This window comes from Pongo abelii, chromosome 16, assembly GCF_028885655.2.
Source record: "Pongo abelii isolate AG06213 chromosome 16, NHGRI_mPonAbe1-v2.0_pri, whole genome shotgun sequence".
Classification (NCBI taxonomy): domain Eukaryota; kingdom Metazoa; phylum Chordata; class Mammalia; order Primates; family Hominidae; genus Pongo; species Pongo abelii.
The window spans coordinates 89,421,667-89,440,084 of record NC_072001.2 but is presented as its reverse complement, the minus strand read 5'-3'; the positions used below and the strand labels follow the sequence as shown (position 1 = coordinate 89,440,084).

The 18,418-nt window shown below is 40.5% G+C and overlaps 1 protein-coding gene across 1 annotated transcript in view; it reads right to left on the bottom strand.

Annotated features, from left to right (window-relative positions):
* Positions 1-18,418, bottom strand: part of AGBL1 (AGBL carboxypeptidase 1) — a 534,408-nt gene that overhangs the window by 319,726 nt on the left and 196,264 nt on the right. The window lies entirely within an intron of this gene.

Sequence of the window (18,418 nt, the reverse complement as noted above, 5' to 3'; positions counted from 1 at the left end):
CTATGTCTGTGTCTCCATGTCCAAAGTTTCCTTGTCTTAAAAGGACAACAGTCTTTGGATTTGGGCCCACCCTGATCCAGTATAACCTCATCTTATCTTGATTACATCTACAGAGACCTCTTCCTCAACATGGTCACATTTATAGTTTTCTGAATGGACATGAATTTGGGTGGGAGGGGCACTATTCAATTCAAGATACCTGGCCTCAACCCACTGCAGCATCCTCCCCTCTGCTCTTTTTTTTTTTTTTTTTCTTTTGAGAAAGTCGCGCTCTGTCACCCAGGCTGAAGTGCAGTGGCTCAATCTCAGCTCTCTGCAACCTCTGCCTCCCAGGTTCAAGTGATTCTCCTGCCTCAGCCTCCTGAGTAGCTGGGATTACAGGCGTGCACCATCATACCCGGCTAATTGTTGCATTTTTAGTAGAGACGGGGTTTCACCATGTTGGTTAGGCTGGTCTCAAACTCCTGACCTCATGATCCGCCCGCCTCAGCCTCCCAAAGTGCTGGAATTACAGGCGTGAGCCATTGCGCCCGGCCCACCTCCCTATTCTTACCACCAGTGGTGATCATCAAAAGTGTCTCCAGACATTGCCAAATGTCTCCTGGAGGAAAAATCACCAGTAATTGCGAAGCAGTGCCCTGCAGAGCTCAGAAGAGGGAGATATTTTTGTGAGCTGCATATTCAGTAAGGTGAAAACACAGTAGGTAGGGGTCAAGGCAGGGCTGGTTTCTTTGACTTTTCACAATCGCTCCTCCCTTTCATTTTTCTTTCCCCTTTCTTGCTATTTATTTCTTCTGTTTTTTATTTCCTCCTTTTATTTTCTTATTCTCGCTGCCTCTTCTTCTCTCTGTTTTTCTTTCTCTCCCACTTCTCGGCAAGTCCCTTCATTTCCCCTTCCTTAAGAAGATGCTGTGGACTAGCGACAGGAGGAAAGCCAGCATGGAAAGCATCAGATTCCAGCTGGGAGGTGAAAGAAAGGTAGGGGTGAACTGGAAAGGCATGGGGACACAACAGGCTCACTCCTTCCCTGTCACCTTGTGAAGAATGACTCTTACCCAGCCTTTTCTCATTCAATAGTTTATTAAATTAAAGCAATGAGAAAAAAAGAAGAAATATAAAAGGAATTATGAAATCTTGAGGAAAATTACATTTTTTAAGGTTAAGTAGCATGACAATGGCAGCTGATAGAGCAAATTAAATTCTAACTGCACCAGTGATTTGATAGATATCATTTTGCTAAGTGTTACTAAGAAAATGCCTTCTTGGGGATATGAAGCTCAAATTCAGAATGAACTCTTGTCAGTTGTGGCATTTGATTCAATTAGGTGAAATTCATTAATATAAAGAGGAAAAGGGTCAGATGGAAAATTGAAATTTGTAAAACATATTCAGAGCATTTTATAGAAAATATACATGCAACATCTTCAGGAAGGCATGTATTTACTTAATTCAGAACCAAAAAGAAAGGAAAATATTTCACCTTTGTATCAGTGAGCAATTATAGCTGTGGCTAGAAAAAGTTCATTTCTTGAGACATTTGAAATGCTTACATAAAATAGGCTTTGTCTCTGTGAACCCAAAACAAAGCTTGCCAATGACTCACCCACTGCAGGAAAACATGCTCAGTCTACTAGGACGTAACCCTGTTGTTACAGGTAGCAAGATAAATCTAGCAATGACTACAATTACTTTGGGCCAATCCTGCACATCATGAATTTTGAACACCAAAGACAACTGCCAAGTGGGACTTTCCAGTAACCATATAGTTATCCTTTAAAAAGTTAGTAAGATGGGTATTGTAAAATGCTCTTCACGAAATATTTATCATCCATTTAGTAGATCACTTCTCCGAAGGCATTCATGCAGGGCTAGCTAAAAGAGTTACAAAATCTTACTTTGCCTAGATGAAAGCAAGTCTGCCTCATTAGTAATCAATTACCAGCCAGGTCATCCCTAAAAAGTCATTAGTATATACCTTTTACTGTCAAATCCAGTAATTGGGTACCACATATTCAATAAACCGTCAGATGCTATTATTAATAAAGCCCTCAAAGCTCCACCAGGATCCATATTGTGTAAACAAAGCATAAGATGGGGTAATTTTTCATTGCCTTCCAAGTTGACCTACAACAGATCAACACAAAACAGCCAGTGCTTGGACCCAAAGGCAGAGTCTTGCTGTATGGCACATTGTGAGCATGGATTCTCAAAGCTTCCAACAGAGGTATACAAGCACAAGCTTCTTCCTGTGGATGTTAAGCTATGACTAATTATAAAAGGTCCATTTTTCAGAAGTTCCTGATTCCTCCTCTTCAATGTGTAAGATTTCCAGGTCAGCAGTGCTGCTATTCACTTGACCATAAAGAATGAGCTTGGCCGGGCATGGTGGCTCACGCCTGTAATCCCAGCACTTTGGGAGGCCAAGGTGGTAGGATCATGAGGTCAGGAGATCGAGACCATCCTGGCTAACACGGTGAAACCCCATCTCTACTAAAAAACACAAAAAAATTAGCCAGGCATGGTGGCGGGCGCCTGTAGTCCCAGTTACTCGGGAGGCTGAGGCAGGAGAACGCCGTGAACCCAGGAGGCACAGCTTGCAGTGAGCTGAGATCATGCCACTGCACCCCAGCCTGGGCAACAGAGCGAGACTCCATCTCAAAAAAAAAAAAAAAAAGAGCTTATATCCTATATCAACTAAGTACTTTTTAAAAGGAGGAGCTATGGGCCGGGCACAGTGGCTTGCGCCTTATAATCCCAGCACTTTGGGAGGCTGAGACGGGCAGATCACAAGGTCAGGAGTTCAAGATCAGCCTGGCCAACGTGATGAAACCCCGTCTCTACTAAAAATATAAAAATTAGCTGGGTATGGTGGCACACGCCTGTAATCCCAGCTATTCGGGAGGCTGAAGCAGGAGAATCATTTGAATCCAGGAGGCAGAGGTTGCAGTGAGCCGAGATCACGCCATTGCACTCCAGCCTGGGCAACAAGAGCGAAACTCCATCTCAAAAAAAAAAAGAGGAGCCATGTATGTCTAGTGAAAAGAAAAGAGAGAATTGATGAAAGAAATTATAGCAGCCAAAAATCGGCAAGAAGAAGGCCAAGGAGTAAGGATAGTAAATAACTCTCTCTCTTCAACCTCTCTCGCCACTTCTATTCAACATAGTGTTGGAAGTTCTGGCCAGGGCAATTAGGCAGGAGAAGGAAATCAAGGGTATTCAATTAGGAAAAGAGGAAGTCAAATTGTCCCTGTTTGCAGATGACATGATAGTATATCTAGAAAACCCTATTGTCTCAGCCCAAAATCTCCTTAAGCTGATAAGCAACTTCAGCAAAGTCTCAGGATACAAAATCAATGTGCAAAAATCACAAGCATTCTTATACATCAATAACAGACAAACAGAGAGCCAAATCATGAGTGAACTCCCATTCACAATTGCTTCAAAGAGAATCAAATACCTAGGAATCCAACTTACAAGGGATGTGAAAGACCTCTTCAAGGAGAACTACAAACCACTGCTCAAGGAAATAAAAGAGGATACAAACAAATGGAAGAACATTCCATGCTCATGGGTAGGAAGAATCAATATCATGAAAATGGCCATCCTTCCCAAGGTAATTTACAGATTCAATGCCATCCCCATCAAGCTACCAATGACTTTCTTCACAGAATTGGAAAAAACTACTTTAAAGTTCATATGGAACCAAAAAAGAGCCCGCATCGCCAAGTCAATCCTAAGCCAAAAGAACAAAGCTGGAGGCATCACGCTACCTGACTTCAAACTATACTACAAGGCTACAGTAACCAAAACAGCATGGTACTGGTACCAAAACAGAGATATAGATCAATGGAACAGAACAGAGCCGTCAGAAATAATGCCACATATCTACAACCATCTGATCTTTGACAAACCTGACAAAAACAAGAAATGGGGAAAGGATTCCCTATTTAATAAATGGTGCTGGGAAAACTGGCTAGCCATATGTAGAAAGCTGAAACTGGATCCCTTCCTTACACCTTATACAAAAATCAATTCAAGATGGATTAAAGACTTAAATGTTAGACCTAAAACCATAAAAACCCTAGAAGAAAACCTAGGCAATACCATTCAGGACATAGGCATGGGCAAAGACTTCATGTCTAAAACACCAAAAGCAATGGCAACAAAAGCCAAAATTGACAAATGGGATCTAATTAAACTAAAGAACTTCTGCACAGCAAAGGAAACTACCATCAGAGTGAACAGGCAACCTACAAAATGGGAGAAAATTTTCGCAACCTACTCATCTGACAAAGGGCTAATATCCAGAATCTACAATGAACTCCAACAAATTTACAAGAAAAAAACAAACAACCCCATCAAAAAGTGGGCAAAGGACATGAACAGACACTTCTCAAAAGAAGACATTTATGCAGCCAAAAAACACATGAAAAAATGCTCACCATCACTGGCCATCAGAGAAATGCAAATCAAAACCACAATGAGATACCATCTCACACCAGTTAGAATGGCAATCATTAAAAAGTCAGGAAACAACAGGTGCTGGAGAGGATGTGGAGAAATAGGAACACTTTTACACTGTTGGTGGGACTGTAAACTAGTTCAACCCTTGTGGAAGTCAGTGTGGCGATTCCTCAGGAATCTAGAACTAGAAATTCCATTCGACCCAGCCATCCCATTACCGGGTATATACCCAAAGGACTATAAATCATGCTGCTATAAAGACACATGCACACGTATGTTTATTGCCGCATTATTCACAATAGCAAAGACTTGGAACCAACCCACATGTCCAACAATGATAGACTGGATTAAGAAAATGTGGCACATATACACCATGGAATACTATGCAGCCATAAAAAATGATGAGTTCATGTCCTTTGTAGGGACATGGATGAAATTGGAAATCATCATTCTCAGTAAACTATCGCAAGAACAAAAAACCAAACACCGCATATTCTCACTCATAGGTGGGAATTGAACAATGAGAACACATGGACACAGGAAGGGGAACATCACACTTCGGGGACTGTTGTGGGTTGGGGGGAGGGGGGAGGGATAGCATTGGGAGATATACCTAATGCTAGATGACGAGTTGGTGGGTGCAGTGCACCAGCATGGCACATGTATACATATGTAACTTACCTGCACATTGGGCACATGTACCATAAAACCTAAAGTATAATAATAAGAAGAATAAGAATAATAATAAAAGAAAAAAAATTAAAAAAAAATAAATAAAAAAATAAAATAAAATAAAAAAAATAAAATGCCAATGACCCTGATCCAGAGAATCTTCAGGATTTTTCCTAATGCAAGATTTTATATATTCATGCATTCACTCATTGAAGTTGGATGATCTATCCATCTATTCATTCTGTCACTTAACAAATATTTATTGACCAATCAATTGTCAAGCCCTAAATGGGGAAAAATCTTACTAGAAAAATGGCCCAACATCTTCATCTTTTAGAAAAAGTTAGAGATTTCAGAAGCTGCTCTCCCTCTACCTACCTTTCCCCAGCAACTCCTGGTCATCCTTCAAGTCTCAGTGTAAATGTCACTTCCACAGAATAAGCCTCCCTTGACTGCTTCCTCACAGTTAGAGGTGCTTCTTTGAACATTTACTATTAGTTAAGTAATTACTTTCAAACTTTCTTTAATGTCTATGTTCATACGAGACTAAATTTCTGTTGTGTTCACGACAGTATTCTTTGTGCCTAGTACAGTGCCTGGAACATAGTAGGTGCATAATTAATGTTGCTCACTGATGGACTATTGGTGCCACAAACTGTGGGAGGTTAAACACCAGGGGGATGGCTTAGCAGCAGCAGAGTCTCCTGAAAAAGAGCACAGAGCCAAGTCCTTTGAATAATAATTATAGCTTTACTTTCCATTAAAAAAAAAGTCGTCTTTTTTTAATTATACTTTAAGTTTTAGGGTACATGTGCACAATGTGCAGGTTAGTTACATATGTATACATGTGCCATGCTGGTGTGCTGCACCCATTAACTCGTCATTTAGCTTTAGATATATCTCCTAATGCTATCCCTCCCTCCTCCCCCACCCCACAACAATCCCCAGAGTGTGATGTTCCCCTTCCTGTGTCCATGTGTTCTCATTGTTCAATTCCCATCTATGAGTGAGAACATGCAGTGTTTGGTTTTTTGTCCTTGTAATAGTTTACTGAGAATGATGATTTCCAATTTCATCCCTGTCCCTACAAAGGACATGAACTCATCATTTTTTATGGCTGCATAGTATTCCATGGTGTATATGTGCCACATTTTCTTAATCCAGTCTATCATTGTTGACCATTTGGGTTGGTTCCAAGTCTTTGCTATTGTGAATAATGCCGCAATAAACATACGTGTGCATGTGTCTTTATAGCAGCATGATTTATAGTCCTTTGGGTATATACCCAGTAATGGGATGGCTGGGTCGAATGGAATTTCTAGTTCTAGATCCCTGAGGAATCACCACACTGACTTCCACAAGGGTTGAACTAGTTTACAGTCCCACCAACAGTGTAAAAGTGTTCCTATTTCTCCACATCCTCTCCAGCACCTGTTGTTTCCTGACTTTTTAATGATTGCCCTTCTAACTGGTGTGAGATGGTATCTCACTGTGGTTTTGATTTGCATTTCTCTGATGGCCAGTGATGATGAGCATTTTTTCATGTGTCTTTTGGCTTCATAAATGTCTTCTTTTGAGAAGTGTCTGTTCATATCCTTTGCCCACTTTTTGATGGGGTTGTTTGTTTTTTTCTTCTAAATTTGTTTGAGTTCATAGTAGATTCTGGATATTAGCCCTTTGTCAGATGAGAAGGTTGCAAAAATTTTCTCCCATTTTGTAGGTTGCCTGTTCACTCTGATGGTAGTTTCTTTTGCTGTGCAGAAGCTCTTTAGTTTAATTAGATCCCATTTGTCAATTTTGGCTTTTGTTGCCATTGCTTTTGGTGTTTTAGACATGAAGTCCTTGCCCATGCCTATGTCCTGAATGGTATTGCCTAGGTTTTCTTCTAGGGTTTTTATGGTTTTAGGTCTAACGTTTAAGTCTTTAATCCATCTTGAATTAATTTTTGTATAAGATGTAAGGAAGGGATCCAGTTTCAGCTTTCTACATATGGCTAGCCAGTTTTCCCAACACCATTTATTAAATAGGGAATCCTTTCCCCATTGCTTGTTTTTCTCAGGTTTGTCAAAGATCAGATAGTTGTAGATATGCAGCGTTATTTCTGCGGGCTCTGTTCTGTTCCATTGATCTATATCTCTATTTTGGTATCAGTACCATGCTGTTTATTCTACCAGAGGCACAAGGAGGAACTGGTACCATTCCTTCTGAAACTATTCCAATCAATAGAAAAAGAGGGAATCCTCCCTAACTCATTTTATGAGGCCAGCATCATCCTGATACCAAAGCCGGGCAGAGACACAACCAAAAAAGAGAATTTTAGACCAATATCCTTGATGAACATTGATGCAAAAATCCTCAATAAAATACCGGCAAACCGAATACAGCAGCACATCAAAAAGCTTATCCACCATGATCAAGTGGGCTTCATCCCTGGGATGCAAGGCTGGTTCAATATATGCAAATCAATAAATGTAATCCAGCATATAAACAGAACCAAAGACAAAATCCACATGATTATCTCAATAGATGCAGAAAAGGCCTTTGACAAAATTCAACAACCTTCATGCTAAAAACTCTCAATAAGTTAGGTATTGATGGGACGTATCTCAAAATAATAAGAGCTATCTATGACAAACCCACAGCCAATATCATACTGAATGGGCAAAAACTGGAAGCATTCCCTTTGAAAACTGGCACAAGACAGGGATGCCCTCTCTCACCACTCCTATTCAACATAGTGTTGGAAGTTCTGGCCAGGGCAATCAGTCAGAAGGAAATAAAGGGTATTCAATTAGGAAAAGAGGAAGTCAAATTGTCCCTGTCTGCAGACGACATGATTGTATATCTAGAAAACCCCATTGTCTCAGCCCAAAATCTCCTTAAGCTGATAAGCAACTTCAGCAAAGTCTCAGGATACAAAATCAATGTGCAAAAATCACAAGCATTCTTATACAACAACAACAGACAAACAGAGAGCCAAATCATGAGTGAACTCCCATTCACAATTGCTTCAAAGAGAATAAAATACTTAGGAATTCAACTTACAAGGGACGTGAAAGACCTCTTCAAGGAGAACTATAAACCACTGCTCAATGAAATATAAGAGGATACAAACAAATGGAAGAACATTCCATGCTCATGGGTAGGAAGAATCAATATCATGAAAATGGCCATACTGCCCAAGGTAATTTATAGATTCAATGCCATCCCCATCAAGCTACCAATGACTTTCTTCACAGAATTGGAAAAAACTACTTTAAAGTTCATATGGAACCAAAAAAGAGCCCGCATTGTCAAGTCAATCCTAAGCCAAAAGAACAAAGCTGGAGGCATCACGCTACCTGACTTCAAAAAAAAGTCTTCTCTAAATGTTCTCTCTCTCCTAAACACATGTTTCCTGCAGGTGAAATAAGATGGTTAATATAAAGCTCAAGCAGACCAGTAGAGGCTGTGTAAAGAACTTCTGACATGATTTGTTTATTGTCTTCTTTGTTCCCTGCTGCTCCCCAGAGTCTAAAACGGTTCCTGAAAAAGAAGAGGTGCTCAATTAATATGCTTTAAACAAATGAATAGATTGATTAAATAATTAATTGCAGGAAAATTATGCTCCTCTGTTCACTGATGACATTATATGACTCTGAAAAGGAAAGGAGTCAAGTACAAACAAAGGGCTCTGAACAGGGCATGGCAAATCAAGTTCCCTTCCATGTTTTTCCATTAATTATTATCATTTCTGACAACACTGGGTTCTGGGGCTCCAGGAAGAGCCTACATTTTAAGTAATAAGAACATTAATAGTTAACATTGTGAAATTGCTTATCATGCTGAGCAAGGTGCCTTATTTGCATTATCTGATTTTATAATCAAAATCACATATGGAGGTGTTATTACTATCACTACTTTTAAAATGGGTACCCAGAGATGCTCAGAAAATTTGAAAGATATACTTTAGGTCATACAGCTAACAAGCACAAGACCTGTGATCTAACCCAGGACCATCAGCCTCAGAGCCCTCACTCTTAACTCCTGGACTATGCTGCCTCCTCCTAAAGCTGTGGTGTTGTGAACTCAAGGCTATCCTACATGGCTGCACAGCCAGTACACTGCACAACTCTAGGGGGCTCCATTCACATAGATGTTGACAGGAATGGTGTCCTCTGGATCTTGCCAATGCATAGCACTGGCTCAGACTTGAGGGGATAAGACCTCATGACACCAAGCTATTGGCTTCATCCTTGGCAGAACTTCAATACTCACCTCCCAAAGGAAGCTTTGGAAAAGAATGCTGCTGCCATTCATTGTCTCATCACACTATTACAGTGATCACTCAGTGTGACAATAACAGTGGTTCTAAGGCCCATGGTACAATTCTGCTTTTTTGTCCAAATCACCCTGGCACAAGAGCCATGCCCCTCCAGCCCATGCTATGCCCATCAACACACATTTACAATAGACTTCATTTAACTCAAATGGCCCTCCAGTTAATTTACACAGTGCCAAACTGACCTTTCCAAATGTGTCCCACAGCACAGGGAGAGTGAGGGAAATTTACTGCCAGGAACCAAAAATATGCTACCTTGTGAAATATAGGTTTTTTCACGGCTTGATTTGAACTTCATATCAGAAACTGTGGAGTGGTTCAATGATTATTCACCATTTGAGGAAGGTGAAAGGTAGTCCAGAGGCCTTCAGGGGCCATATTTCATAGTCCTATCAGACGTTCATACAGGTGTTGCGAGCAGCGGCAACAGCAGGGCCTGCTGGTCACATTCTAGAGAAAGAGATGGATTTCTCTAAAAGGGAAGAAACTTAAGAACCCACAGGCACTGGAAAAGTTGGTACAAATTTCCCCAGTGAATTCATTTAAGAAGAAAAATTTCCCAAGCCTTCCCCTCCTCTCCCAATCTTTTGTTCTTCCATGAAAATCTATCACAGCCCATTTAATCCATGCTTTTCTGAGCACAAACATGATTTCAGTGCTATTTGGATTGAATCCACTCTACCATGAGGCATCTTCCCTGTGAGGAGATGCAGAAGCAAGAATAATTTCCAACCCGACTGGGGCATCATTTCAAGCATTGGCAGGAAACAGCACATGAAACTGGAGAGCAAGGGATAGTACAGGATCCTGGGGCTAGCTGGAACACCCCTAGCCTCAAGACACAAGGGGAGGGAGCCATTATAAGTACTTAGAAATGATGATGGGATGGAGGGGACCCCACCAAAAGCTGGACTCTTAAGAGGAGGGATTCATAGCCAAGGAGGAAGCTGGGAGAATAAAAACCATGCTGTCACTCTCCCTCCCTTCATCTAATCTTTTGTATTATCTTCCATTGGCCAAACCCAATCAAAGCCAGCCCAGCAAAGATGTAGTTCATAAAGATTAGCCTCTCAATTCATAAAGTCACTCTCCAGGGCTAGAGAATAGATATGGGATACTGGGGAGGTGGGTAACACGAAAATGTCCAGCACATCAAGAAAAATGTAAAAACCCACCTTTATCCTTGACCCCCAAGCCTATCTCTACGTTAGTGAAGATCATTCATCTGTATATGCCAATCTGAATGGTGTGCAGCAATACAACTACATTTAAGTTATACAACCCATTGCCAGTTTGATGTGAGCTTTCTCCTTCGAATTTACAAAATGCTGCTCTCATAGGAAAATCTAAAAATGTTCTAATTACTTTGAACATATTCTTCCTTCTCTAATATACTATAAACTCCTTTAAGGCAGAAAAACATATTTTCTTAATAACCAACATAAATCTAGTACTTACTTACATCAGGTATTCTATATGTTTGTTATTTCATTTAATCATCGTAAACATACAGAGGAGGAAATCAAAGCTCTGAGAAGCTTTGTTTCACAGCGACAGTTAGTATTGGGGCAGATCAGAGATCTAAAGTCAGGTCTTTCTGACCCTGAAGTCCAAGGTATTCATCATCCTGTCCCTCTGTTTCTTTTCATTTTTGAAATCTGTGCAATGCTTAGTAAGGTACCTAATAAACAGCAGGCATCCACGTGAGAGTTTGTTGGATGGATGAATGGGTGAATAATATAATCTAAGAAAAAAATACAATACTCAATCTCTATTACTACCCTCTAAGCCAGATTCTCTTTACCTCCTTCATTAATTCATTTCACCATCAGTTATTAGGCCAGCATTTTCTTCATCATCCCAAAAGATAAAGAAGTAGGAAATATAGCCTTGGGTCTCACACAGTGTACAAGATTTCTGAGAAAAGCTAGTCCAACATACACAAGTCAAGGAACATAATTGAGCTCATAACCAAATTATATAGGGAAGACCAGAATTTGGCTATTTCCCAAATGTTCATCCTGTGAAAAGCTTAGACAGTGCTCATGAACACAGTGAGTACTGGGCAGGCAGAGAAGTAGCAGTAAAAAAAGGATGTTAGATAACAAGGAGAGAAACATACAGAGCTGAAAACAAAATTGAGAAAGGGTTCATTTTCAGAAAGTAGCCTTGATTAGCATGAGAAAACCCTGGGGGAGGAGAACACTAGCCCATTGCCGTTCACAAACCAGTATTTCAGAAAGTAATTACTTATTTTAACATCTGGGTTCACGGAATATTCATATAGCCTGAATAATATCTTATTCACTCTGGAAGGACTAGCCTTTTTTGATAAATTTTACAGTAAATTCTAAAATGAAGCCTGTCTTAAAAAAAAAAAAAGTTACTATTAATGTTCCTTCCTCCTTAAAGCAATGATTCAAGTGAATCATTACTCAAAAGTAAGTGAATCATTACTCACAAGTAACGAGGAAGGACAAAGGACATTTCTGACCAAAACCTCATCAAGGTTTGAGGCCCTCCTGAGTTTGGGGAATTCGATTGGTCTCTAGCTCACAGTTACATTTCTAATCTAACAGGATTGCCTAGATCTTTGTAGTGCCCGAGAATGATACGCATGAGGAAAGGGCATAAAATGATAAGTTCTACAATCTGGCAAGAATGAAGACACGAGGAATCTTTAAAAGGCACCTGAGGACTGCCATTTCTGGGAATATATAGTAGATGTACCCTTCCTGATTCCTCCCACTAAGTACAACTAAAATCTCTGGTCATTACATAGAAAACAAATATAAAAAGTATCTGAAAAGTGAAGAGAAGAAGGTGGACCAGCTCAGAGACTCAGGACCCAAGAATGACCTCAGGGTAGGTTGATTGTTGTTCTTGTTTTGCCTCCTACATCCTAAACTTGGAGCTCAACAAGTCAGCAACCCAGAAATGCCAATTGTCACAAACAAAAAGGCCCCCACAAAAGCCTGCTCTGTCTAGTCAGGAAAAGGGCAGCCTAGCAAGTCAGAATACTTTTATATAATAACATTCCAGCCAAACACTACACAAAAAACCCAGGGAGACTAGACTTCCACTCTGGACAGGTCCCAATGAGACACCCTAAGTGGGCCACTTCCCAGCGCAGAGGTGTGTCGGAAAAGGCCAGGTAGGGAACCTACAGTGTCAGGCGGAGACCTAGACTTTGCATGTGAGAAGCCTGGACTCCCACTTCCTACCCCAGCAGTAATGAGGAGCCTAGCCCTGCTCCCCACTGGGGTGGTGTCAGAGGAGCCCTAGTGAAAATAGGGACTTTCACCACCTACCAGTAATAATGAGGTGTCAGAAGACACCACTTGAGGAATAGTGGTGTGCACCTCGCCCTCCCAAGCCAGAGTGGTACCAGTGCAGGCTTAGAGTGGAGCCAGAATCCTCACCCCCAACCAGAAGCAAGGTAGAGGCCACCTCCTTTGGGGATCATCAGAGGATTAGTGGAAAACCTGGATATGCAATTCTGGCAGTAACCATGGCATCCCCACCCTTCCTCTGCCAGAGAGGTATAGAGGAAGCCACTTTGTTTCCTAAGACTACCATAACCAATTACCACCAATTAGTTGGCTTACCTCAACATTAAGTTATTCAGTCACAATTCTGGAGGCCAGAAATCGGAATCAACGTGCTTTCAGGGCCACACTCATTCTGAAGTTTCTAGAGGAAATTTTTCCTCACCTCTTCCAGCTTCTGGAGCCTCCAGATGATCTTTGGCTTGTGACAGCATAGCCCTAATCTTGGGCTCTGCATTCACATGTCCTTCCCTGTGTCTTTTTGTATCCTCTCCTCCATGTTCAAGGACACAAGTCGTGGATTTAAGGCCCACACTAAACCTAGGATGACTTCATCTCAAGACCCTTAATTAATTTCATCTGCAAAGCCCCTATTTTCAAATAAGATCATATTCTGAGGTTCCGAATAGACATGAATGGGGGGGCAGTGGAGGCAATATTCAACTCACTACACTAGCTAAAACAGAAGGTTTAAATAAGATCCAAAGTCTCATGATATCATAGCTCAAAATGTCCAGGTTTCCATCAAAAAATCACTCATCATAAAAAAATAAAAATAAAAAACAGGAAAATTGTCCTGAAAGAGAGCAATCAATAGAAGCTAACACTGAGCAGACAGAGATGTCAGAATTAGCTGACAAAGATTTTAAGCAGTTATCATAAAAATGCTTCAGGAGAAATGAAAATTAAAAAGGTCCTCAGCAAACAAGTAGAATATATAAAGAACGATGAAATAAAAACTTTAGAACTGAAAAATACAATTACTGTAATAAAAAATAATTAACGAATAGGCTAAACAGCAGAATGGAGGGAAAGAAGAATCTGTTAACTTGATGATAGAGCAATAAAAATTACCTAATCTGAACAACAGAAAAAAATTCACTGAAATAAAAGTAGAAATCTCAATGACCTGTGAGACAAAATAGAAGATCGAACATTCATATAATTGGAGTCCCCAAATTAGAGGAGAAAGATGGTGGAGCTAAAAAGGGAACTAAAAGAAATAATTGTTTAAAACTTGCCAAATTTAGCAATAAACAACCTACAGATTCAAGAAGCTGGGCAAACACCAAATAGGATAAGCTCAAAGAAAACTAGAGCAAGACATATTATAATTACATTTTGAAAAATAAAGAAAAAAGTTCTTGAAGACAACAAGAAATGGGTAACCCCTTACCTATCGGGGAAAAAACTGAATGGTAGTGTATCTCTCATCAAAAACTAGAGGCCAAATGAAGTGGCACAATATTCTTCAAGTGCTGAAAGAAAAGGACTTTCAACCCAGAATTCCATATCTAGTGAAAATTTCCTTCAAGGATGAAGGATCATAAAGCAATGTATTATCTACCATATTAACAAACTAAAGAAAAATCACACAATCACATTAATGCATAAAAAGCACTGACAAAATTCAACACTCACTTATGATAAAAATTCTCAGAAAAATAGGAACACTTATAACCCTCTAGTAGAGGGTTACATCCTCAACTTGATAATAATCATCCACAACAAATCTACAGTTAACATGACATATAATGGTGAAAGACTGAGTGCTGTCCTCCTAGCATTGAGAGTGGAGTAAGGAGATCCACTCTCATGACTCTTTTTCAATGGTCCAGGAAGCTCTAGCTTTACCTGGATGACTGAGAACAGTCTCTACACCAGTTTTCCTGGCTCCAGTTTGGGCAGCCCATTCAAACCATTTATCCTGGGAGTCATCCTTGATGACTTTCTTTCTTGCACATCCTTTGTCCAATCCAATAGCAAAATCTGTTGTTCTGCCTTCAAAATGGGTCCAAAATACAGCCACCCCTCTACCTTTGTGGTTCTGTTCAAAGTTACCACTATGCTTTCCTGGATCAGAGCAAAGGATTCTTTGGGGGTCAGCTTTATCCCTTCACAGTGCCCTCATAACAGCCAGAGTAATTCCTTTAATAAATAAAACATACCGTATCACTTTTCTACCTCAAGCCACCAATGGTGCCAAGTCACTCAAAGAAAAAGCCAGCATCCCTACAACTGCTACCAGTGTCTGCAGAAACTGCCCTCGTCACCTCTCAGAACTTACCTCTGCCTCTCCACCTTGTTCTCCCCATTCAGCCACCTGACCTCCCTGATTAGGACCCACCAAGCACATTCCTGTCTTGGGGATTTAAAACATGTTGTTTTCAAATGCACTTTTGCAATTGCTATTTTCTTTGCCAGGAAGAGTTCTCCAAGTCTCTCTCCTCCAACTGTTACCTTTCACAGAGACTTCCTGACCTTTTCTCATAATTCAGAGCCCATGTCCCCTTGGCACACCTTATCCTCCATTTTGCTATTCTTTCTTCCATTTCCTTTAGAACCATTTCAATTAATCAGTTTATGTGTCCCTTCACTAGAATGCAAACTCAAAGGGCAAGACCTTATCCTTTTTGCTTCCTACTCACAGCTGTCTCTCCTGACTAGAAGTGTCTGGCTTATACCAGACACTTGACAAATATTTGGTAAATAAATGAATTAAAATAACACCCTACATGCATCTTTCTTTTTTATTTTTAAATGCATTTTTTGTTTAAGTTCCAGGGTACATGTGCAGGATGTGCAGGTTTGTTACATAGGTAAACATGTGCCATGGTGATTTGCTGCACCTATCAATCCATCACTTATGTATTAAACCCAGCATGCCTCAGCTTTTTTCCCTAATGCTCTCCCCACCCTCCACCCTCCCTTGACAGGCCCCAGTAAGTGTTGTTCCCCTCCCTGTGTCCATGTGTTCTCATTGTCCAGCTCCCACTTATAAGTGGGAACCTGTGGTGTTTGGTTTTCTGTTCCTGTGTTAGTTTGCTGAGGATAATGGCTTCCAGCTTCATCCATGTCCCTGAAAAGGATATGATCTCATTCCTTTTTAATAGCTGTATAGTATTCCATGGTGTATATGTACCACGTTTTCTTTATCCAGTCTATCATTGATGGGCATTTGAGTTGATTCCATGCCTTTGCTATTGTGAATAGTGCTGCAATGGACATACACATTCTGCGTGCATCTTTCTACCTCATTCCTTCCTTCCTTCTTTTCCTTCTTACTTTTTTTTTTTTCTAGAATATAAAAAAGCCTACTGGTAATACAAGACAGTGCACTGAATTCTTGCAAAACATGAGTGACTAGGTTTGTCTGTTTTCTGCATAAATATGTGTATGTAAACAAAATATCACATGAGAATCAAATAGCAACTCAGTTTACAAAAAGTGTATTAGCATAATTCTGTATTATTAGATAAAAATAGGAAAGAAAGAGAGAGGCACTGGGAATACAAATGCTCCCAGGATTTCTAAATTGTTTTGTGTGTCCATCTAATGCTTCACCATAGAGAGTGATGCTAATTCTTGTCCCCATTCCCTGACAACCAGAGTCCTTAAGAGTGCTTCCTAACATTCTAGAAATACAGAGTCTTGTGGCCCCTTCACTCACTCAGACAATCTTCCTGTGCTAGAAGACTATCAATACATGAAGAAGTAGATGGCAAGGTAATTTTTACTTAGGTTGGGTATGCAAAGATCATGTGTCAACATAGGAGCTTGCCTCTAGCACCTTTCATTTGTCTCTTTCTTAAGGCAGCAGCCAGTCTGGAACTAACTGTCAGAGCTATGAAAAGCCCCCATTAAGTCTCCTAAGGGATTTAGTGGGATAGGTTTGTGTCCCTAAGCAAAAGCCCTGAAAATGGGCAGTGTCTTGCTTGCTGTTCCCATCTTGGTATACATTATGGATCAGAGCTGGAAAGTGTCCAGCCAATCCAGCAACTCTACACTGATGAAACACCCCTCACCCCTCCTCATGCTGATGCCAGCCCTCTGGATAATAAAAGGCAATCAAATGCCAACTCGCACGCAACAGTTGTTATTCCAGACAAGTGCCTTATTCCAGTCTGCCCAAGAAGTAGGGAAGACTATTCACTTAGCTCCAAATGCAATTTATTTTCTGAACTTGTTTGATTCTCTCATGCTTTATGCTTCATAATAAGTTTATATTCTGCTCTACTTGAATCAGTGAAACCTCGGGGGCGTCTCTTGCAAGTTACAGAGAGTGATGATTAGCAACTCAAAACTGAAGCATGTTCAAGACTTCCAGAAACAGAACCCATCCCCGTGAGTGAAATGTAAGTCACAGCCTGGAGCAGATGTAGCAAGAATCTGTGGTTTGAGACATCAAATGGGCACCTCTGCTCTGTGCAAACCACTTCCTTGCTGGCCTCAAAGCCTCAGTTAGTCCTAAATGCCTAGGGCACTCTATCACAGATAGAGGCTGAGTTTTGGCTGCTTCTTTGAATTCTGGATTTCTCCACCCTTTCTTTCTGCCAGACAGGAAGCTAACTTCATGCTTTCTCTCATCTTTGTGTCTAACACCTTCACAATACAGCACATTGGGCTCTTTCAGTGGAAAATAAAAATCACTGTGCAAGAGGGGCTGATTGCTGATGATTGAAGCTTATCAAAACAAAACCAGAACACATGCATGTTCTTATTCAGAGAAGGTAGGTAACTTAGCCAAATTCTCACAGGTAGTAAGTGACAAACCAGGAGTAGAGTGTCTTGAATTTAAGTGCTGTGAGCTCCCCTATTTAACACTCTTGAAACTGTTCCCTTCTTTCATTTCTTACAGTTTCCTGTTTTTCAACATTTTCCTCTCATAGTTTTCTCCACCTTTCTTATAACAACACCTTATTTAACTCTTGAGTTTTTAGAAAACAATAATCAAGCACTATGTCGTTTTATGTATTTTATCTTTGGTTTCTTCCAAGAATTTCCCTCAATATTTGGTGTTCTGCAACTTCACTTTGGTGTGTTCAAGTGCAGTTAATCCTATCCTCAACTTAAGGATTCATTTCTTTTGTACTTCTGGAAAATTATTAGCCAATATATTTAAGACAGTGCCCTCTTCTTCCTACTCTCTATGCTCTTTCTGAAGCTTCTTCGAACTTCTCAATCTAGGCCAGGCATGGTGGCTCACGCCTGTAATCCCAGCACTTTAGGAGGCCAAGGTGGGCGGATCACGAGGTCAAGAGATCGAGACCATCCTGGCCAACACGGTGAAACCCCATCTCTACTAAAAATACAAAAAATTAGCTGGGCGTGGTGGCACATGCCTGTAGTCCCAGCTACTCGGGAGGCTGAGGCAGGAGAATCGCTTGAAACTGGAAGGCAGAGGTTGCAGTGAGCCGAGATCGTGCCACTACACTCCAGCCTGGGCAACAAGAGCGAAACTCCATCTCAAAAAAAAAAAGAACTTCTCAATCTACCTTCCATGTCTCTCAGTCGTTCTTCTGTGGTATCCATTTCTTTCTCTAGGTCATAAATTATAGGCTATGGCCCCAAATATGTCCTTCATTTTCTTAAGTTCTTCAACTGTGTCTAAACTGCTGCCTAATTTGTCTAC